General features: G+C 30.2%; 1 protein-coding gene across 1 annotated transcript in view; it reads left to right on the forward strand.

Annotated features, from left to right (window-relative positions):
* The window catches only part of LOC142328123 (cell adhesion molecule 1-like), a 615,871-nt gene that overhangs the window by 512,128 nt on the left and 89,367 nt on the right, over window positions 1-14,376 (forward strand). The window lies entirely within an intron of this gene.

The following is a 14,376-nucleotide window of genomic DNA, read 5'->3' on the forward strand; positions in this document are numbered from 1 at the left end:
ATCTTATTTTATTCGATAAAATATGTATTTGGAATGTCTGACATTGTAATAGTAAAGCAAATTTTTATTATGAAATTCTTTTCATCATAGTGAATTTAATCGAATCAAAACGACTAGTGCAGAATATATAATGACATTTTACATTTGATGACATTTGTTTAATGACAAATGTTTAATGACATTTGATGATCCAGGAACACAATTATCAAAATAATGCAAAAAAGAGATAATCTAAATATATCTAGATTGCCGGCCTCCGTGGCGTGAGTGGTAGCGTCACGGCATTTCATCCGGAGGTCCCGGGTTCGAATCCCGGTCAGGCATGGCATTTTCACACACGCTACATATTATTCGTCTCATCCTCTGAAGCATACTTAACGGATACCTAACCTCCTAACCTAACTTCCGGGATACCTAACGGTAGTCCCGGAGGTTAAACATGACAAAAAAAAGATATATCTAGATTATAAATAAAATAAAAATCTGAAACAAAAATTATTAATAAAATTAAAGAAATAACGATGGAAATATTTAAAATATAAATAAATCTTTCCATCTTAAAATTAATTGGTTATTTAGATGACTTTCAATACATCTTTAGTTATATCGTAATTTAATAATATCAAGGGACGCTAACGAGAGTTTAATAACTTATTTATGAAAATATAAGAACTTTTGATTATGTAAAATTAAAATTCTGACAAACTATATTTATATGAATTATTTTTTCATCAAAATATTCAGATTTTCTTATGATTTTCTCTAAATAATCATCTCTCTTAAAAATTCCCAGTTTTAATTTGAAAATTTCTCAATTTAAATTAATTTTAAATTAAATACGAGGGCTATTCGAAAATTAATTTCCAGTCCGCGAAGGAGTGGGGGTAGTGATTTCATCTTTGCACAATTTAATAGTGTTATTCAAAGGCAAATATCATTTTAATTAGGCCGTGTATTGTTTATTAAGGGGTATTTTTAATTCATGAAATACAATAAACCCTTAAAATAAAAAATGCAATTAATTACACATGAAAAAGTAATTTAATTGGAAACTCTTATTGACTTAAATAAAATTCTTCAAGTCTCTATGTTTAATTTGAAAAATTTTAATAATTTATTTTTTCAATTTTTAATTTACGTAATGACATTTGAGGTCACCATTTTGATTTAAATAATCTGAATTTTATTCTTTTGATACCGTTTTATTTGTCTCGCAAAGACCTTTAAAACAACCTATCACGTTTCCCATTTAAAATTTTGGAGACACCTCTTTCACTCACCCTCTGAAAACAAAATACACTAAATTGAGGTTTTATGAGTTTAAATCTCTTATTGAAGAAGATTTCAAAAGAGAGAATCAGGGTATCTCAAATTATAAAATTATTAAAGGAGAAGATACATAGTTCTATTTGAAACAAACAGATTGTTAGCCGCCATTTTGGATTAGGCAATCGTAATTTAGTTTTAATTGTATCATTATTCCCGTATTATTGAGCTTTTTAAGATGATATAAAAATTGGTCCGATTTAAAATTTTTAGTTGTACCCCCCACCCGCCGCACCCATAAATAAAAAAGAGTAAAGTATATATCCATTGAAGTAGCCCTAAGGCACTAAGAAGAATGCCGTAAAACGGATTCAGTTATTTCAATTATAAAAAAAAAAAAAAAAACATTAGAAGGGGTGTAAGTTACTTTTCAACCATTCGGTAAATATACATATTAAAAATAGATCCCTATATTCTTAACATTTCTCATTTTAAAATCAGTTTTCTATTAAGTTGGTACTGGTTCATAGATTTTTTATATTTTAAGAATAGAATCAAAAAATTTTCACCGTACTTCAAATTAATATTTTTTTATTGAGCATTCCCAAGGTAGATAAACACTTTTTTTTTAATTTGTTGAAAAATTTCACAAGACGCATGTAACAGTTTGTTTTTTCATTTTAATAGAAAATTTATTTTTTTTTTACTTCCTTGCACGAAGTAAAGGAACTATTGTGAACGCAAAAATGTCGGTTTTCAGATTTCGATGGAAATACCCATTTTGACCATCACTGAATCCATTTTGACTAGTTTCGACGTGAACGACGCTTAACTGAAAAACTATTAGTCGTAGGATGTTGAAATTTTGGATTTAGGACTGTTGTAACATCTAGTTTTGCACCTTCTCTTTTTATTGCAATCGACTGGACTACAAAATATCCCAAATTCCCCATAACTTAAGATTTTGGACTTTTTCTGAACTGTATTAATAAGCCCTCATCGGGAGTTTTTCACCAATATATCACATAAGTGGTACTTATTTTCATTGCTTTCAGAGTTATAGCCAAATAAAATTTTAATTAATGAAATATTTGGAACTTACAAGGGGAAGATACATCGGTTCGAATCGAACTTCTCCTTTTATTTAACTTTTCTTTTTTTTATTTAAATATACTGTTTTATTAATAATTATCAACCTCTGATTTTAAAAAAAAACGTTTTACAATAAATAAGAATTCAATAATAACAATATGAAAAAAAAATGGCACCAAATCAGAAGTTATTAATGAAATAAAATTTTATGTAATTTTAATTTTTAAAAAATGTGTATATGTAATTTAATAAGCGTTCAAGGAAGTCATGTGGTGTCCAGATCAGATTTTTTAACTTACTGAAAAGAAAGAAAACAGTGGAAGAAATGAATATTATTATTTATTCAATAGTTTTCGATTTCAGTAGTTTATCTTTTCTACCTCTAGGGAGCATTGTCAAGAAGGAAGAAATACCCTATAAATTGCCGAACAAAAAAATATTTTTCGTCTTAATATTTAAAATTATATATTTATATTTGATATAGGATGTAAATAATTGTTATAAATATAAATAAATAACAAAAAAAAAAATATTGTATAAACAAATTTATGTATATGGAGAATAGAATTATTTGAAATTAAAGTTTAAAAACGTTCATTTCAGTAGTTACTCTGTTTTAATCTGGAGCAGTAGCGGTAAATAGATCGTGGATACCGGTGTTCTTTGGTGGTTGGGTTTCAATTAACCACACATCTCAGGAATGGTCGAACTGAGAATGTACAAGACTACACTTCATTTACACTCATACATATCATCCTCATTCATCCTCCGAAGAATTATCTAAACGGTAGTTACCGGAGGCTAAACAGGAAAAAGAAAGGAAAGTAGCGGTAAATGAATGGAAAAATATCAGGAATACATAATTAGATTCTTGATGATTTTTATTATTATTTTATAATAATTAAATAATTTTCTTTTAATTATAACTAATATCTTTATGGAATATGAATTAAGGATATCATATACCAAGTTCTTGGTAAAGGATCAATTATTGTTTGATCAATATTGTTATTAAGAAACACCTTTTGTTAATATACTTGTCTGTAAAACACACCTCAATCTACTAATACATGTATACAGAACGAACAGAAGGTTTTTTTGAAGAATTATACATTACGAACTACTTTATGCCACAAATTAAGTTTTATTATTATGCTTTTACGGCCAACATGGGACCACTTAAGTCAATTTTAGTTGGATCTTTTCTGAGAAAAGCGTGTTATTTTACTCTTTCGAGCTGCCCAGTATTTCTTCATCCGTTCAGATCTTGCTTTCTTTTCTTCATCCGTAAACACCCTCTTCGTTGTATTTTGTCGTTTGTCTGTCTTTTGTTTAAATCTAATGCTTTTATCCTTTAGCTTTGTAATTTTTCCAGTTTTATTCTGTAGGTCAGTCAGGGAAATTCCCAATTCTTTCATATCTTCTCTAATTTCTTTGATCCATCCTACTTCTAGCTTTTGGAACCAGAGCTTTTCAATGATATTTCTTGACAGTCTTGTTTGCGGTGTCCTTATGAGATGACCGAAGAAAGAGATTCTTTTTTTCCGCATAGTATCAGTAACAGGCTCTATTTCTCGATACACCACCTCATTTGGCACAATCCACCATCGGCCTTCTTTTTGGTGTTTTTTATTGATACACGTTCTGACAATTCTCCTCTCTATTTTCAGAATTTTTTCAATTCGGTTTTTCTGAGTGATTTTGAAAAGGGTCTCGCTTCCGTAGGTGACTTCTGGCTGTACTACAGTATTATAATGTTTAAGTTTTGTTTTAGCAGAAAGGCATTTTTTGTTATATGTTGACCGAGTTAATTTTTGGGATTTAATCATTTTATTTGTCCTGTTTTGCCATGTCACTTTTTCATTTAAATTATAAGTTATTATTTCCCCTAGATATTTAAATTGTTTTACTATTTTAATTTTCTGATTGTTTACCGTAATGCGCTCTATTACCAGAGGATCTATGGCCATTAGTTCAGTTTTTTCGAAAGAGATATGAAGCCCTATCTTTTGTGCTAGGTTTTGAAGGCTCATGATTTGTGTTTTGGCTTCTTGAATATTATTTGCTAAAAGAGCGAGGTCATCTGCAAATCCTAGGCGATTTAGTGTGATGGAGTTTTTCTTAGTACCCATTTTTATATTTTTGGGATTTATTTCATACCATTTTCTCATGACAAATTCAAGGGCGCAGTTAAAAAGGAGTGGTGAGAGGCCGTCTCCTTGCCTCAATCCAGTTTTTATGTAGAAGGGTTGAGAGAGTTCACCTCTGAATTTCACTCTGGACTGGGTATCGGTTAAAGTTAATTTTATCATGTTTACGAGTTTAGGGTGAAGGCCCAGGTTTCTCAGAATATTCAGCATGGATGGTCGGTGTATACAATCATAGGCCCTTTTAAAGTCGACGAAGGTGATTATTAGGTGTTTTTTCCGTCTTTTATATAAGTCCATCATAAGTTTTAATGATATTATTTGCTCCGGGCAACCTCTCCATGGCCTAAATCCCCCTTGGTATTCCCCAAGTTCCAGTTCAAGTTGGTCTTTGCATCGGTTGTATATGATTCTCGACAGGATTTTGTATGTGCAATCCAGGAGAGATATGCCTCTGTAGTTTTCAGGATTAGTTTTATCCCCTTTTTTATGTAATGGATGGATGAGGGCTGTGGTCCAGTGTTCTGGAAGTTTTTCTTCGTTCCATATTTTCACGAGGCATACATGTAGGGAAGTTTTGACTGAATAAACTGATGAGTGTTTCCAGAGTTCTGCGAAAAGCTGGTCTTCTCCGCTTGCTTTGTAGTTTTTTATTTCATTTAAGGCTGCGAGAACTTCTTGAATTGTTGGCGGGTTGATATTTACTGGTGAAGTTTTAACTGGAGTTTCAGTGTCAATCTCAAAAAGCTCTGGGGGGTCGTCAAAATTAAGTTTTATATTATATATTAAATCTTTTTTTATTTCACTACCATTCTCCGAAAGATTCATCTATAAAAAATAATCTTTAAAAGTTTTGAAAGATTATATACAAAATCGTAAATCATTTTTTGCTTGCTTTCACGATAGTGGAATTTTAATGTTTCATAACTTCAGTATTAGATTAATTAAAAAATTATATTTACAAATACAAATTTTCTGTCTTGAAGGATTGTGTAAAATAGGAGAGAATTTCGATTAAAGAAAGAGTACAGCCGGTTAACATAAGCGTAGAGTATAATAATAGTATTGTATGTATTTATCGCTATGAATCAAAGAGTAGAACTCCTACAAAAGCTGAAATTCTTCTCTCCCAGAATGTCAGGATTTCTAGCAGTTTTACTGGAAATTATTCTTTTCTTTTTGTAAATTGTTAATAATTTAAATAATGAAATTAGGTACATATTGCAATAGTGTTATTAAAAGATACAATTCTTTGGTAAAATATTCCAATTTTACTAAAAGCCCTAATTGTTTAGGGCTTGATATTAAAACTTAGATATAGAAACAGTTTTAATGATTACTTAAATGACAATTAAACTTTCTTGAATACAATTCAACGGGTTTTTTAAATATAAATTTATTAATGAGGTTACGGAACATTAGAGTTACACTACCAGGAAAAAAAGGTATTTATGAAAGATTTATCGTTACTTCGGTAAAAAATTAAAACTCTTAATGATGATTAAAAAATAAATAAATAAATAAAATAAAGTTAAATGTGGTATAAATTTAATCTTTTCTATCAAATCATTTTCAATCACGATAACACTTCAAAATCGAAGAACGAAGCTTTTTTTATAATTTATATAAATATACACACATAAAAAAACTTATATTCTTACAACAATAAATTATGTTGTAAACTAAACGATTTGAATTAATGTATAGGTATAAAAAGAACATTTTTTTAAACTTGAAGACTTACTAAAAAATCTGATAATAAATTAAAACATTAAAAATTAATTTTGAAAAAAATTGAAGGGCGTTTAATTTTTGTTTCCTTTTTTTCTGACATTTAGAAAATTTTTACTTTCAGTCGCATGGTGAAAATTAGTTTTCTTTACGTTCTGAGGTTTGAGGAATACGAAAATACGTCTCCAGCAAACACAAAATCAATGGCTTCAATATGAACACGATGACTCATTATGCATTCATCCCGCATTATAAGTTTAACATCTTGCAAAATTTGTCCAAGTGGACCATTTTTACGAATAGAACCAACAGATTCTTGCCTGCATGCAACATTTAACGGTAACGTAAAAGTGGATTGTGCAGTTCTCCACCATTTATAAGTGTAGCAGCTATTCCTAATGATGCTACATCGATTGCGACATTTCTAGTTCAGCGAATTTGAGCAAAAAGCAGATCGATTAAGAAAGTGTTCCCGGTGATTCCAGGAGCATCTAAGAAAAAATCTTTGGGTTGTTGCTAGCAACACTGTCATTTATATCATCAAACGCCTGACGTTGATCTAGTACTAATTTAGGAAAATTAATACTTACAAATTCTATCTGTCCATCGACGTCGAAAGAAAATGTTAACACTGTATCATAAGCATTAATTGCGTCTTAATTATCACGTGTTGGTGTTGGTAAACCGAAATCGTATACGCATTTATCACTTAACGTAACGACAATATCTTATATCTCAAAGAGACCTCTATTCAATATTTCATCTGAAATTGTAATCTCAACGTTATTTATTGGTTTGTGGTCGGATTTGATGTAAAATATCTTTACAAAAATCTTTTTGGAACATTTCCCACAGCACGTTTGGTTGAGCAGGATAACAAAAAACTAACATAATTGCAAATAATTCTCTGAATTTAGGCGAAGACTGACAGATTGAAGCATCAGCAAGCGTGTCATTCCAGTAATTGCCATTTTCCAATCGGTCAAGTACAGCGCAAGGAGCTTTATATATTTGACGTAGCACACCATCAGCAGTTTTCAAGTAATCAAAAGATATAGGTCATTTAACATTATGGAATAACATACGTAGATGAAAGCATTCACTTTGGTTTGAATGAATTGTATATACTCTACTCCGAGCAGTATCCTTTTTGATTGCAGGAAATCCTTCGATGTTAGTTCCGCGCTTTCTTCTGTTAAACTTGTTATTATTATAGTAACATAGTATCAGTAACAGGCTCTAGAACTTCAAGATATAACGGCGTCTTAACGAAGTCATCGGTCGATAAAGCTCAAACAAAGCAATAAGAGTGGTCTTCTGTGGACTTTCAAGGACTCCTACACAATACCTATGTACTAATGTAAATACAGCCGATAAAAACTTTTAAAAATATTTTTTTATTGAAGCAAAACAGACGAAATATAGTCAGAAAATGCTATCATTATTCTTACATTGGAAATGACCCTTTCGTTCGTAAACACTTTCGTTCGTGCTGATACACCGAATAATTTTTAATAAGATTTTTTATTAGGTACAGAAAGAAAAAGAATAATAATAATAATAGGGTTAAACGACTTTTGATACTAAAACTTCAGTAGCTTCTTTTTATTAGAATAGCTGAAATTCGGGCAAAAACTTTCTAACTCAAAAACAAAGCATTTCAGATTTATTTTTACATCTTTTTTTCATTATTTTCACCAGTAGAACATGTCCTGACAATTTTTCCGTTTCTTTGTGGGACACCTGTATGTATAGGCTTACGTATAAAATTTTGTAGCTCGAAAATATTCAATACTACATTACTTTCATTTAAATCTATATATGCTGTTTTAGTGTACATGAAATTGTGCATGAAAAAAGTTCATAAAGACTAATTGTGTCGTTCTTGAGTTATACTCAATTTAAGGTCGAAAATATTTAAGCGAGGCAAGTTAGAAGTGTGGTTCGTTCTGATATTGCAAGTTGGAACGTGGAAAAAAATTAAATTAACGAAATTTTAATGTAACTAACGAGAATTAAATTGATCGGTAAATAATTCATTAAAAAAAATTAATCTACAACAAAAGTTTCTTTCTCCACAAAAGGAAATATAATTTCTCATGCTGATCAATGAACGTAATTAATTTTATCGATTAAGTTTATTTAACGATAAGTTATAAGTTTTATACTCTACTTCTTTTGACATATGACAAGTAAAATAATTATATTAATGTCTAAATAAAATATCAGTTTAATTTTTCATTCAATAAAAGAATAAAAACACATCAATCAAATTCTAAACGAACGTTACTGCTTAACAAAAACGAAACACAATTTTCCACAACACTTAAATAATATTCTAACTTATGAAATATTAGTGTTCTGTTTATTGATTTTCCAAGCTTTCTGTTACGAGAATTAATTTTTTATTTAAATTTTGTGATTAAACCATTAAAAATTGCAAAGCACTTAAATACGTCAGTGTAGTTAATTTTAAAACTGTTACGTACTTTTTCTTTCAGTATTTCTTTGCAGTCAGTTATAAATTGACATAATAAATTTTTGAAAAGTGTTATAAGGTGTTGACTATTTTATTTATTGATGGAGCTTGGCAAGGCAAACAAGTTTAATTAAAAACAAAAAAAAAAGGGTATAGCGTGTTTATATTTGTTCATTATGTTTAATTTTTCATTCACATCTCGATTTTTATAAAGTAATTAATTTTTTGCTGACGATTTCATCTCTTCAAAAAAATTTAAAAACATTTTCACCACATGCAATAGTTTTAAGAAGGTTATGAAGATGATTACGTATCTCAGCCCCAAACTGGACTTTTTTAATAGTTTTCGGATATTTCGGATTTTGATAGCCGAAATTATCATAGACATAGTATTCCTAAAAATCACTCATGTCCCTATTACGAATCAAATGAGGTTTATCTAAACTCTCATGACACCATAGGAATAAATGAATGAAGAAAAATGAAAAGGAAGAAAGCGTAGATAGAAATGGAATACTTTTCCGTAAAGAAACCTCAAAGTAAAACAAATGATTCCACATAAAAGAGTACCGCAGGATCCCTGGGGAGAAAATATCAATATACCGCTGCCCAGGACAGAAAGTTAATATGGAAATTTTGCTTAAACCGGTTCAAATTTATACAACAATAAATTCCTTTTTTTACAAAGGGCGACCAAAGAACACTTTACTTCTTTGAGAAAATCTTAGTCCGATCCCAGAGTTGTGTAATTTATGAAAGAATTTACTTAAACTATAAGAATAGTCAAACCAAGCTCTAACCAGTATGAACCTGGTATTCTACATCCTGCAAATAAGTAAAGATAGGTGTAGAAAAATTTTATCAGAAACTTATTTAAGCTTTCGTTTCCAGGTGCAGGTCATCAAAACCACTTTTTATAAACCGGTGTATGGATTTAAACTATTTATTGGTTCTCGAAAATAAATTTTTGTTAAATCTATTAGTCATTATATTAATTCTTCATAATTTATTTATTTATAATATCGATTATTAATTTTAATTAATCTGTTATATATTATTTACTACTAGCCAGGGCGCTCCGTTCACTGAATTCCGGGGCCCAGGTCGGACCAATTGAACCCCGAAGTTGTCCGAGGAACTCCCCAGGGCCTACTCCAGGGCCGCAGACGTTGCTTCCCTCATCATTCTCATCTGTCTAGGGGCTCCTCTCTCTGAACCCCCACATTGTTTGTTACCCTCGTGGTTTTGAAAATAATTCTGATAATTAAAAACTAAAGTATTCGAGCTTTATTAAAAGCAATAAAATTGAAAAAAAAAAACAGAATAACTAAAATAACTACACACCTAAAACAGACACCTTTAACTAAAATAAATTCATATCTTATTTCTGTAACTAAAATACACACACCTTTAACGACGAAAAATTCATATCTTATTTCTGTTGCCATGTTGACAAGAATATAAAATAATAAAGTTAAAGGATTAATTCTTTTTTTCTTTAATGAATATCTTTAATTCACAATTTCACCCCCAAGGAAACTACAATCTCGGTTTACGGTTTAAACCCTTTCCTGGGCCAACACGAATATGTCCTGAAATTCTGAAAGTAATCGGTCGGATGGTTTTCGCTTAGTGCGAGAACGAACGAACGGACAAAAAACAGACAGACAGACTTTCGACTTATATAAAATATAAGACTATTTTTTAAATAAAGATCTTTTTTATTTTTTCCTTGATTCCTCGAGAAAAATATTTGCCGATTTCCGTGGCGGAATGGAATTGGAATGGAATTTCCGTGGCGCCTTTCACCGGAGATCCCGGGTTCAAATCTCATTATATTATTAATTTGATTGGCATTATACTAAAATTTGATTATTATTATTATTATTATTATCAAAATAACAATCTTTCTTAGACGTAGGTACTTTTGGTAAACTTTAAAATTATAGTATTCATTAAATATGGCAGTAAATGTATTTTCAAAATCATTACTTGGGATCAATGTTAAAGAAAGATAAAACAACTAAAATGTTTAAAAACTAAAAAAGGTTTTTTCTCAAATAATAAGAAATAATATTGTACTTACCGGCAATTATTTTTCTTTTAATTTTTTTTTACTGATTATATTTATGTAGGTTTATAGAACACGCAATTACTCTACACGAATAGATATTTATATATTGTTCGTTCCATTTTATATAAAAAGTAAATGAAGAAATACTAATACATAAATTAAAACCCCTAAAGAAAATGGTGAAAGTATACAAAAGTTATTTATTTCTAAACGAAATCTCTCAATGGTTTTTACTGCAAATTTCTTCTATTCAAGTCGTAGTACAAAGCATAGGGGATTTGTGTAAAACACTTAAGTAAGTTACAAGTAACTCAGTACAGTCACTTGATCCTTACTATTGTGTAAGCCGTAAAGTGAATAAACGATATAGTAAAATCCATTCTTGATTCTGTTAAAGCATTCTATTAAAATTCACCTAGACTGTATCTGTTATATTTATTTGAATAAATACAACAATTTTACGAATTTAAAAAAAAAATAATCTGATTTGGACACCACATGACTTCCTTATACGCATATTAAATTACATTTACATATTTTTTTCTGCGCTTCATTTAATTTTATTTCATTTGAAAGTGAGATACGATCCTCCAGTTTAATAAAGTGGGCAGTTACACAACTGCATTGTGATGGACACCACATTACATCACATTTTTTTGTGGTATCCGTATCAGCATTTTATATTAGTTTATATATTAATTTTGTTTCACGTCGCTCAGGTAGATATGTAGTGTAAGTGAGAATGTGTCAGATCCGTAACCGTAGACACATCGGTTTGAATCCGAATTCATGTACATATATTTTTTTAAATTTAAATATATATTTATTTATTAATAATTATTTACCTGTGTAAAAGTTTTTGAATTAACATGGAAAATAAGGAATTAAAAAAAAACTGAAAAGAAAAAATACCACAAAAACAACTTATAACAAAAGATGATCTGAACAGATACCCAACTCAAACATTACAAAACTGCAATCAGACCTATAATATCATAAGGAAGCGAAACACTCTTCAAACTGAGATTCAACGTTTCCTACTCAACAGAGATGCAAAGAACAGAAAGGAGAATTCTAAGAACATGCATAAATAAAAGACCACTTACTGACGGCGGAGAATAGAGGGAGACTCATACCAAAGCAAGAGGTACATAAAGACGTAGAACCAGCACTAGATTACTTTAGAAAGAAAAGAATCTCCTTGTTTTGACATATAATAACAGAATAGAACAGGCTCGTCAGGAAATTGGTCGAGAAATACTGGAAAATGACCAAAACACCGACCTGGACAACCGAAATTAAACAAGATACGCAAGAATTAGAAATCACAATAGAGGATTTACGAAACAAAACCGACAATATAAAGATAATAGTAGAAGAAAGTTCCAGATTTAAAATTAAAGAAAAGAAAGTAACAACAAGAGTTTGTTCAGAAGAACTCAAAAAAACAAGAGCTGATAGAATGAAGAAGTATTGGGAAGCAATAAAAAGAAAAAGAAAAGACGAACCCGAGTTGACTAAAGTAATTTAGTCACTATGACCTCAAAATCATCAAAATTCCCAAATGAAAAATACGAGTACATAAAATTTTATTTGACTAATAACTTTTAATTTTTTATCATAATTGTTATTGAATTATTATTTACTGTAATTTTTTTTTTACAAGCAGAGGTTATTAATAAAGAAAAATTAATTATTAATAAAGAAAAATATATAAATTAAAAAAAAAAAGTTAAAATATATATGTATATGTAGTCCAAATTCAATTCAATTTCTTTTGGATTTTGTTCTTTTTTGGACACTTTTGGTTCAGTCGATTGCAATCAAAAGAGGGGGTGCTGCACAACTATATGTTATAACAGTCCTAAATCAAAAATTTCAACATCCTACGACTAATCGTTTTTCAGTTATGCGAGATACATACATACGTAGGTACGTACAGACGTCATGCTAAAACTAGTCAAAATGAATTCAGGGATGGTTAAAATGGATATTGCCAATGAATCTGAAAACCGACATTTTTCGCAGTTACAATATTTGCTTGTACGGAAAGTTTTAAAAATTTGAAATTTTTTCTTCGTTTTTGATCGAATGCATGGAAGAAAGAAATTTTTCAGTAAACTGCATTAAAATCGTTAAAAATCTTAAAACTTTAGCTTTAATTTCTTTTTTCTATGTCTCTGCGATTTTTTTGAACCGAAATATTCCATCTTAAAAATAAAAAGCCACTTTTCTCTTTAATGATGCGAATCTCCCGATGTAAGCAACGTATTGATACAAATAAATATGAATATTAAAAGGTTTTGATCTGACTGATTTAGCTTTAATGACAAATTGTGAGATTTTTAATGTAGGGTTGCGGTTTTTTGTTTTTGTTCATTTTGTGCCGAGGTATTGAAATCTTTAAAGATTGGGACTGCAACATGTATCACCCGCTGTCAGCCTAACACAAGATCATGTTATGTCTGTTGAGAAGCTACTTTAAAGGTTCTTCCCGGCAGACTCGCCGATCATAATGTTCACCGTATCTATAACAACCAGTAGAATGAGTTTTTCTGCAGTTGTTTGGGACTTCTTATATTTTGCGATACTGTATGCTACCTTGTTAAAATTCTAGCAGAGCACTGCTTGGTATTGATGCCTGCTTATAAAAACTATACTTCTATAGATTTAATTCTTTTAGTTTCTAGCTAAAGTAGTCACAATATTCACTATCTACGCTGAGATGAATGGTTTTTAAATGACGTTTCAATTTACTTGGAACCATGCACTCTGATACCAAAACTTTCATATACCGAACACATTATAGCCTCTCGTCGCCACGGGCTTCAATCACTAAAATCAATGTCCAAATACATGTCGTCTCATTTTTTAATTTTATATTTCTTTACACTTTTGCCAATAGTTGTCGATGCATCTTTTTTCATTTTCAGTCTCATCGCTTATTGTTGTTTAATAAAAACCATCCATTTTTAAAAATAGATAGAAAAAAATACTTATAAAATCACTTGACTTGATCATAACAATATTCAGCTGAGACAATCTTCATAAACTAATTCAACTATAAAACCGCAAGAAACAATTATTTATGTACGAACCCAAAGTAGCAGAAAAATCGAGGAATTACTAAAAACCAAAGAGAAATTAGTGTGTCGCAACCATTTACAGAGGCTATCGCAAACAGTAAGTGGTATCCACTAGCTTCGCTAGATAACCAATCCTATCATATTGAATTGAAAATAAAAATAAAATTATTAAAATTGTTTATTTCTTAACACCCCTATGAGGAACGTTTGGCTTCACAGAGTATCGAGGTCCATACCTTGGGTAATCATTGCTATAAATAGTTAAAATATAAAATTTTTAGTGTTTTGTAATTATACGAGTATTTTTTTTTTTTTGGAGGACCGTACTCCTCAGGGTATAAGAAAACGGCCTCATGCCATATTAAACGAACCACCGTGAAGAAGGCGGTACGAGAGTAAAAAAAAAACAAACCAGGCTTAGGAGCCTCTATTTCGCGCAACCTATAAATGGAAACCGCACGAAAATTCCGGCCGCGACAGTGGCCGTTTTCGCAATTAGAT

The sequence above is a fragment of the Lycorma delicatula genome, chromosome 7 (assembly GCF_047948215.1).
Source record: "Lycorma delicatula isolate Av1 chromosome 7, ASM4794821v1, whole genome shotgun sequence".
In the NCBI taxonomy this organism is placed as follows: Eukaryota; Metazoa; Arthropoda; class Insecta; order Hemiptera; family Fulgoridae; genus Lycorma; species Lycorma delicatula.